Here is a 6581-nt window from a genome sequence, read left to right as displayed (position 1 = left end):
GGTCTTTTGCCAATTTTTAAAATTGGGTTATTTATTTATTTTGTTATTGAGTTATATAAACTGTTTGTATATTTTGGAAATTAATGGTCAGTCACATTGTTTGCAAATATTTTCTCCTAGTCTGTATGTTGTCTTTTGTTTCATTTATGATTTCCTTTGCTGTGCAAAAGCTTAATAGTCTGATTATGTCCCATTGTTTATTTTCAATTTTATTTTTATTGCTTTGGGAGGCTGTCCTAAGAAAACACTGTTACTATTCAGAAACTGTTTTGCCTATGTTCTCTTCTAGGAGTTTTACGGTGCCATGTCTTATATTTAAGTCTTTAAGTCATTTTGAATGTATTTTTGGATATGGTGTGAGGGAATGTTGTAATTTCATTGATTTAAACACGGCTGTCAAGTTTTCCCAACACAACTTGCTGAGACTGTCTTTTCTCCATTGTATATTCATTATATTTTCAGCTATATGTGTGTTCCCTTCGGTAGCTCAGCTGGTAGAGCGGAGGACTGTAGATGCCTGTCTGTGGCCATCCTTAGGTCGCTGGTTCGATTCCGGCTCGAAGGAGAAAGGTTTTATATTTATCAATGGAACAGAATAGATAGCCCAGAAATAAACCCACATGCCTCTAGTCAATTAATCTTTGACAAAGGAGACAAGAATGTACAATGGAGCCACAACTTTAAATACTGCATTTTTGAATTTCCATGCAAAATCAAGATTAGTCTTATAACTCTTTGTGTCTTCAACCCAGCATTATTTACTTTGAGAACTGTGCCATTTTTCAGTGTTCTCATTCCATGGATTTTCTGCCAAACCCATTAATTTGGAGGTTGCATGCTTACTAATTTTTCTATTTTAGGAAAGTAGCTCCATAATTTCCTCATCCTCCAGCGATATTTATGTGGGGTGTCCTCTTGGATTATATTTCTTAGCTCCTATTCTCTTCTTTGTACTTTACAAATTAATCACTCAACCTGCGAAATAAGGTATCTAGGCATTTGTAGTGTCCTTTCAGAATTTTTTGTCAGTTGCTATGTGATTTATTATAGATTTTGGCGTTCATCTCTTCTTGGTCCACAATTGTCTTTGTTGGGCCAGGAAAGACATTTTGTGTTTGGCTCCTTAGCCATTTTGTGTTAATGATAGTTTGTCTGTGTTTGATACAGTATACATTTTGTAACACTTTCTATAGGGCATGTAAAGGCAAGTTTATAAGCACGTTTTTCATACAAGCTGTCAAAGATACTCTGACTCCATATATAGCCATTTAGTGCTCAGTACAAATATTATATAATTAATAAATAGCATGCATTCTTATATCTTAGAACTATGCTATTTTTTTATAGTAACCATAAAAAAGTCCTTATATGTATTTTCAGAGATATCTGAAAATGTTCTTAGTATTTTGGTCAAATGACATTTCCAAACTATATGTAATAATGAAACGAAATTGTATTATTGCCTATATGGGAAGGTAAAAAATGTCTTGTATAAGTGTGATACATAATAAATAATTTAGTCGTCATTTGGTTTTACTTAGTGTATAGTAGACAAAATGAGGCCTAGGTCTTAGGCCTGACTTTTTAAAATCAAAGATGTATGCATTTTCACTTGCTTTTTCCAAAAAAGACTGTTTTGATTTAAAAAAAGTACACAAACTTCAATCCTTTTAAAAGATCTTTAGGCTATAAAGAATAAATGCAGTGATTATAATATATATAGATTCAAGGAAATCAATTTTCTCTTCAACATTACATTAACATAGTAATTGCAGAACCAGAGGGTGTGGTTACCTTTAACTTAGGACAGTCTATGTTTGTAAAGTTTTAATTTCATTTCTTACAATTTCCCTACAAGTTGTATAAATAAGTGCATATATATTTCCCTATATACAACTTGAGTTAAGAAACAGAATTTAAAGTATTCCATTTATATTGTATCTAGGATACTAATCAGTGAGTTGAGAAAATCTCAGTTCATTTATTAATTGGTGATTTTTAAAATCTGAATTGATTGATTGACTATATTAGATCATTAACTTAATGTATCAAAATATTTTGGATTAAATATTATCATACATGGAATTTGCTCTAAAATCATTCAATTTGAAATAGCAGTGTCTAAAAAATAAAAGTTTCCCATGAGCTGATAGTTATTGAGTCTGAATGATGAGTATGTGAAGGTTTATTTACTGTTCTCTACACTTTTGCAAGTGTGTGAAATTTTTCATGATGAAATATATTAAAAGACACCAAGTAATAAGATAGCGGTGACTGCAAATTACCAAAATGTTTGTTATTTACCACCAGAGCAGTATAGGTTTACAAAAGTTGGCCATCATAAGCATACACTCAGAGCAAATTATGAATCTGTTCACGTTCAGCACTAGAGTTGTGGACAGCTACTCTGAATGTTATTTATAGCTTAGATACAGAAACCTGTAAGTTTATGCATTTACTAAGACAACTACAGGATTTAGCCAAAGGTGTAGTCTTAAATGATGCTAGAATGGTAGTCAGGAAAATGAATAAAAGCACAGTTATTGAGTCTAATTCTTTATTTTTCTGTACTGAGCATTTTTCAGAGCTCCCAATACTTGTTCTGCCTGTATCTCACACTGTGTCCAAATTTCTGACACCATCTCTCATTGCTGATCTGTAGTTCTAGGGATAAGGCTAGACTGAGAGCTCATTATCTGACTTTTCTTCTCAGAATCTCTTCCTCTAAGGTGTTACTGGTGTCCCACAGCATTACCTTTGCCTGTCAGACAGCCCTAGATATATATGATTGCCTTTGGGGTTTGCAAGAAGAGACTGAAAAGAAATGCAAATTGAGTGAGTTATTCTGCAGCAGGGATTAGCACTGCTTCTGTGTACCTTGGGAAATATTCGAGAATGGCAGGATAGAAGAGGTTTTGCAGGGCATATATGTGCATGAACACTATGAGCTTGTGCATGCAGGCATAAAAATTGCTTTATTGCATCAATCTGCTCATGCCATAAAATGTAAGTGAAAATTTTACTGATGAAGAGTACATATCAAAGTTGTCAATGTCATTAATCATTTGCAAAGGTCTACTAGACTAGTACTCTTAGAGCTCCAAATAAATTAAGTTGGGCTCTGTCCTACTTATTTGTGGGAAAGAAAAATAGTCCCTGACATCTAGGATTTCTGGTATTATCAGCCAGGCCTTGGTGTTCATCTGTTAAACATAAACACATTCATGGAACATTGACACTGGACAAGGCCACTCCAAGACCTTGAGCAACTGCAACAAATAAGAGCATGAACCCTCTGTAATCATGTCTGAAAACAGATAAAATATTAGTAGTGTATATGTCACAAAAATGATCTGATATACCCTACTCTAGTGAGTGACTCTTGCTTCTTTATTTCTTATAGCTCTAGCCTTAGTCTAGTATCTCCTCCTTATAGATAAGATTTATGAAGATACTCATTGAATTACTCCCTACACCACTTCCTGACAGAATCCAAATCAAAGCAAAGCTCAACTTCCTTAAATCCTTCTTAAATCTCCAAATATAAGAGAAAGTCCTATAATATGTACTTTCTAACACCCTCTTACTTATATGGCCCAGGGTTCCCGTGATGTGGATTTTTCCTTACTACCAAAAGCTATAAATCCAACTTGTATAATTTCAGGTATGTTCTTGGCAATCATTGGCTAGAGGATAAACTATTATTAAAGGGTTACAATGGGAACCTTATAATTGGTGAAGCAAGCATGGTTCTTCTGTCCAACCATCATTTGTCATTAGCTTTTAAAACTGTGACAAAATATACATAACATAAAATTTACCATCTTAATTATTTTTAAGTGTAAAATTCAGTGGCATTAGGTACTTTCACATCATTGTGCAACTACTACCATTATCCATCCATCCAACTTTTTAATGATCCTAAACTGAAACTCTGTATCAGTTAAACAGTCCTCATTCTCCACTCTTCCAGCCCTTCACAGCACTGTTCTACTTTCTGTCTCTATGAATTTGATTATTTCAGGTACTCTACATAAGTGAAATCATAGACTATTTGCCCTTTTATGTCTGGCTTGTTTCATTTAGTATAGCGTCTTCAGAGTTCACCTGTATTGTAGCAGGTATCAGAAGTTCCTTCCTTTTACAGGCTGGGGACTTCCCTGATAGTCCAGTGGCCCAGAATCTGCCTGCCAATGCAGGGGACACGGGTTTGATCCCTGGTCCATAAGATCCCACCTGCCATGGAGCCACTAAGTCCGTGCTCTAAAACTACTGAGGCCTAGAGCCTATGAGCTGAAACAAGAGAAGCCACTGTAATGAGGAGCCTGGGCACCATAATGAAGAGAAGTCCTTGCTTGCTGCAACTGGAGAAAGCCTTCACACAGCAGTGAAGATGCAAGGCAGCCAAAAATAATATAAATTAAAAATAAAGGCTGAATAATATTTCATTATATGATCATACTACATTATATTTATCCATTCATCTGTCAATGGATATTTGAGTTGTTTCAACTTTTTACAATTATGTATAATGCTCCTATGAACACTGGTATAATTACAGTCTCATATATATATACATATATATATCTCTAGTTCCAGTTCAGTCACTCAGTCGTGTCCGACTCTTTGCGACCCCATGAATCGCAGCACGCCAGGCCTCCTTGTCCATCACCAACTCCCAGAGTTCACTCAGACTCATGTCCATCGAGTCAGTGATGCCATCCAGCCATCTCATCCTCTGTTGTCCCCTTCTCCTCCTGCCCCCAATCCCTCCCAGCATCAGAGTCTTTTCCAATGAGTCAACTCTTCGCATGAGGTGGCCAAAGTACTGGAGTTTCAGCTTTAACACCATTACTTATATCTATATATATGTATATTATATATGTAGATATATATGTAAAAAATATCTATCTATATACATTTTAGTAATAAGAAGTAGAATAGTTTCAGGATTTTTTTCGGACTCTACATGCAAACCTAAAGCATTCTCCCTCTTCCTTCCTAGGCTAACCTCCACCCTCAGCAATTTACATGCTCTGGGAAATCAAACGTTTTGAGTGATGACCCCTGGAAATCTAGAAGTGTACATCACGTTATTTTCAAGTGTGACCAGTGACTTTACCAAGATAGAAATAAGGATGGAAAGAATTAGAGGAAAAGAGTTTAGAGAGGCAAAACAATTTTTATTTCAAAATATATTTCAAAACTAAGTTATGATGGAAGATGGCAGGTGAGTAAGATGGGGAGATTGCCTTCCTCCCCACAAATACATCAAAAATTCATTTGAATATGGGACAACTCCTACAGAACAACTTCTGAACAATAGTGGAAGATCTCAAACTTCCAAAAAGGCAAGACAATCTCCTTAGAATGAGGCAGGGCAAAAGATAAAAATGTAAAAAGAGACAATGGATTTCAGGATGGAGACTTGTACCCCAAGGGAGAGAGTTGTGAAAGAGGAAAATTTTCTGCGTATTCATAAACCCCCTTATGGGTGGGGATGGGGAGAACTTTAGAACCTCAGAGTTAAGTGAAACAGCGGGGGCTCAGAGGACAAAACAGAAAATGCATCACAGAAATCGCTGCCGAACAGCACTTCTTAGCAGAGAAGTGGCTTTCGAGTCTCAACCTGCTGCAGAGGCTGGGGATGGGGTGCTGAGGCTCAGGCACAGGTGTCAGATCCCAGGGAGAGGTTTGGGATTAGCTGCCATGGGGATACTCTGAGGGGGCTGCTTCAATGCAGTGGAGGGAGTCCAAAGAAAATACTGAGTGTCTCAGAATGGCAAGAAGTCATTGTCACCGGGATACTAATAATACCACAATTGCAGACAGTGGCTGAGTGCCCACTGGCAGCCACCAAAACCCAAAATCAAAACTGGTCAGAGCACCAGTTGTGAAATTAGATGTAACTGCCACTTCTAAAGCCAGGAAAGTGCCTGAGACAGAAGGCAAAAAGCCGCTGATGCAATCCTGACCCCAGAGGTGGCAGATACCACCAAGCTGTGAGCAGGCACAGGTTACTGCCCACAGATTCTTACTAGGGTTCCACAGCCTGAGGCCAGTTCCTCTGGGAGAGCACAGGCCCTGCCTCAGATTGTAACAGCATCCAGCAGTTCTCTATTGCTGCAGGTACTCCCAATTGTGGCTGCCATATTCTCCCTTTCCCCCAGCTCAAGTGAAGAAGTGAGCCTTAGTAAGTCTTGGCCTTAGCCCCCTTGTGTCTGGGTGGGGAACAGACCGTGGACTTCAGGGGCAACTGTGAATTTTAGGAGCAAGTACAAGCTGGAATAAGGCCAGATCTGAGACTGAGCTGACCCCAGCCTGCCTACAACAGGTCCAGAGACCTTCTCAGAAATATTGGAGGACGTTGGTGTGAATCGCGCTGGTGTTTTGGACTGTTGAGTATTGCCTTCACCAAAAGTCTTGGGGTTTTGTCTTCTGTGCTATGTGGTTTGTGAGGTCTTGGCGCTATAGTAGAGCTCAGGCATTAACGCCTGAGATGGGAGACCCGAGCTCAAGACTTTGATCCACCAGAGAACCCCTGACTCCAGGGAACATTAATAGGTGAGATCCCTCCCACA

At 38.0% G+C, this 6581-nt stretch overlaps 1 non-coding gene across 1 annotated transcript; it reads left to right on the top strand.

Annotated features, from left to right (window-relative positions):
* The first annotated feature begins 476 nt into the window (after positions 1–476).
* On the top strand, positions 477–565 carry TRNAY-GUA. Its single transcript is given in 2 exon segments — positions 477–513; positions 530–565. It is a non-coding gene; the product is annotated as a tRNA-Tyr (tRNA).
* The last annotated feature ends 6016 nt before the right edge of the window (positions 566–6581 follow it).

Source organism: Oryx dammah, unplaced genomic scaffold, assembly GCF_014754425.2.
Source record: "Oryx dammah isolate SB20612 unplaced genomic scaffold, SCBI_Odam_1.1 HiC_scaffold_20, whole genome shotgun sequence".
Taxonomy (NCBI): domain Eukaryota; kingdom Metazoa; phylum Chordata; class Mammalia; order Artiodactyla; family Bovidae; genus Oryx; species Oryx dammah.
Note: the sequence above shows the minus strand (reverse complement) of the source record. Positions and strands in the feature narration are given on the sequence as shown.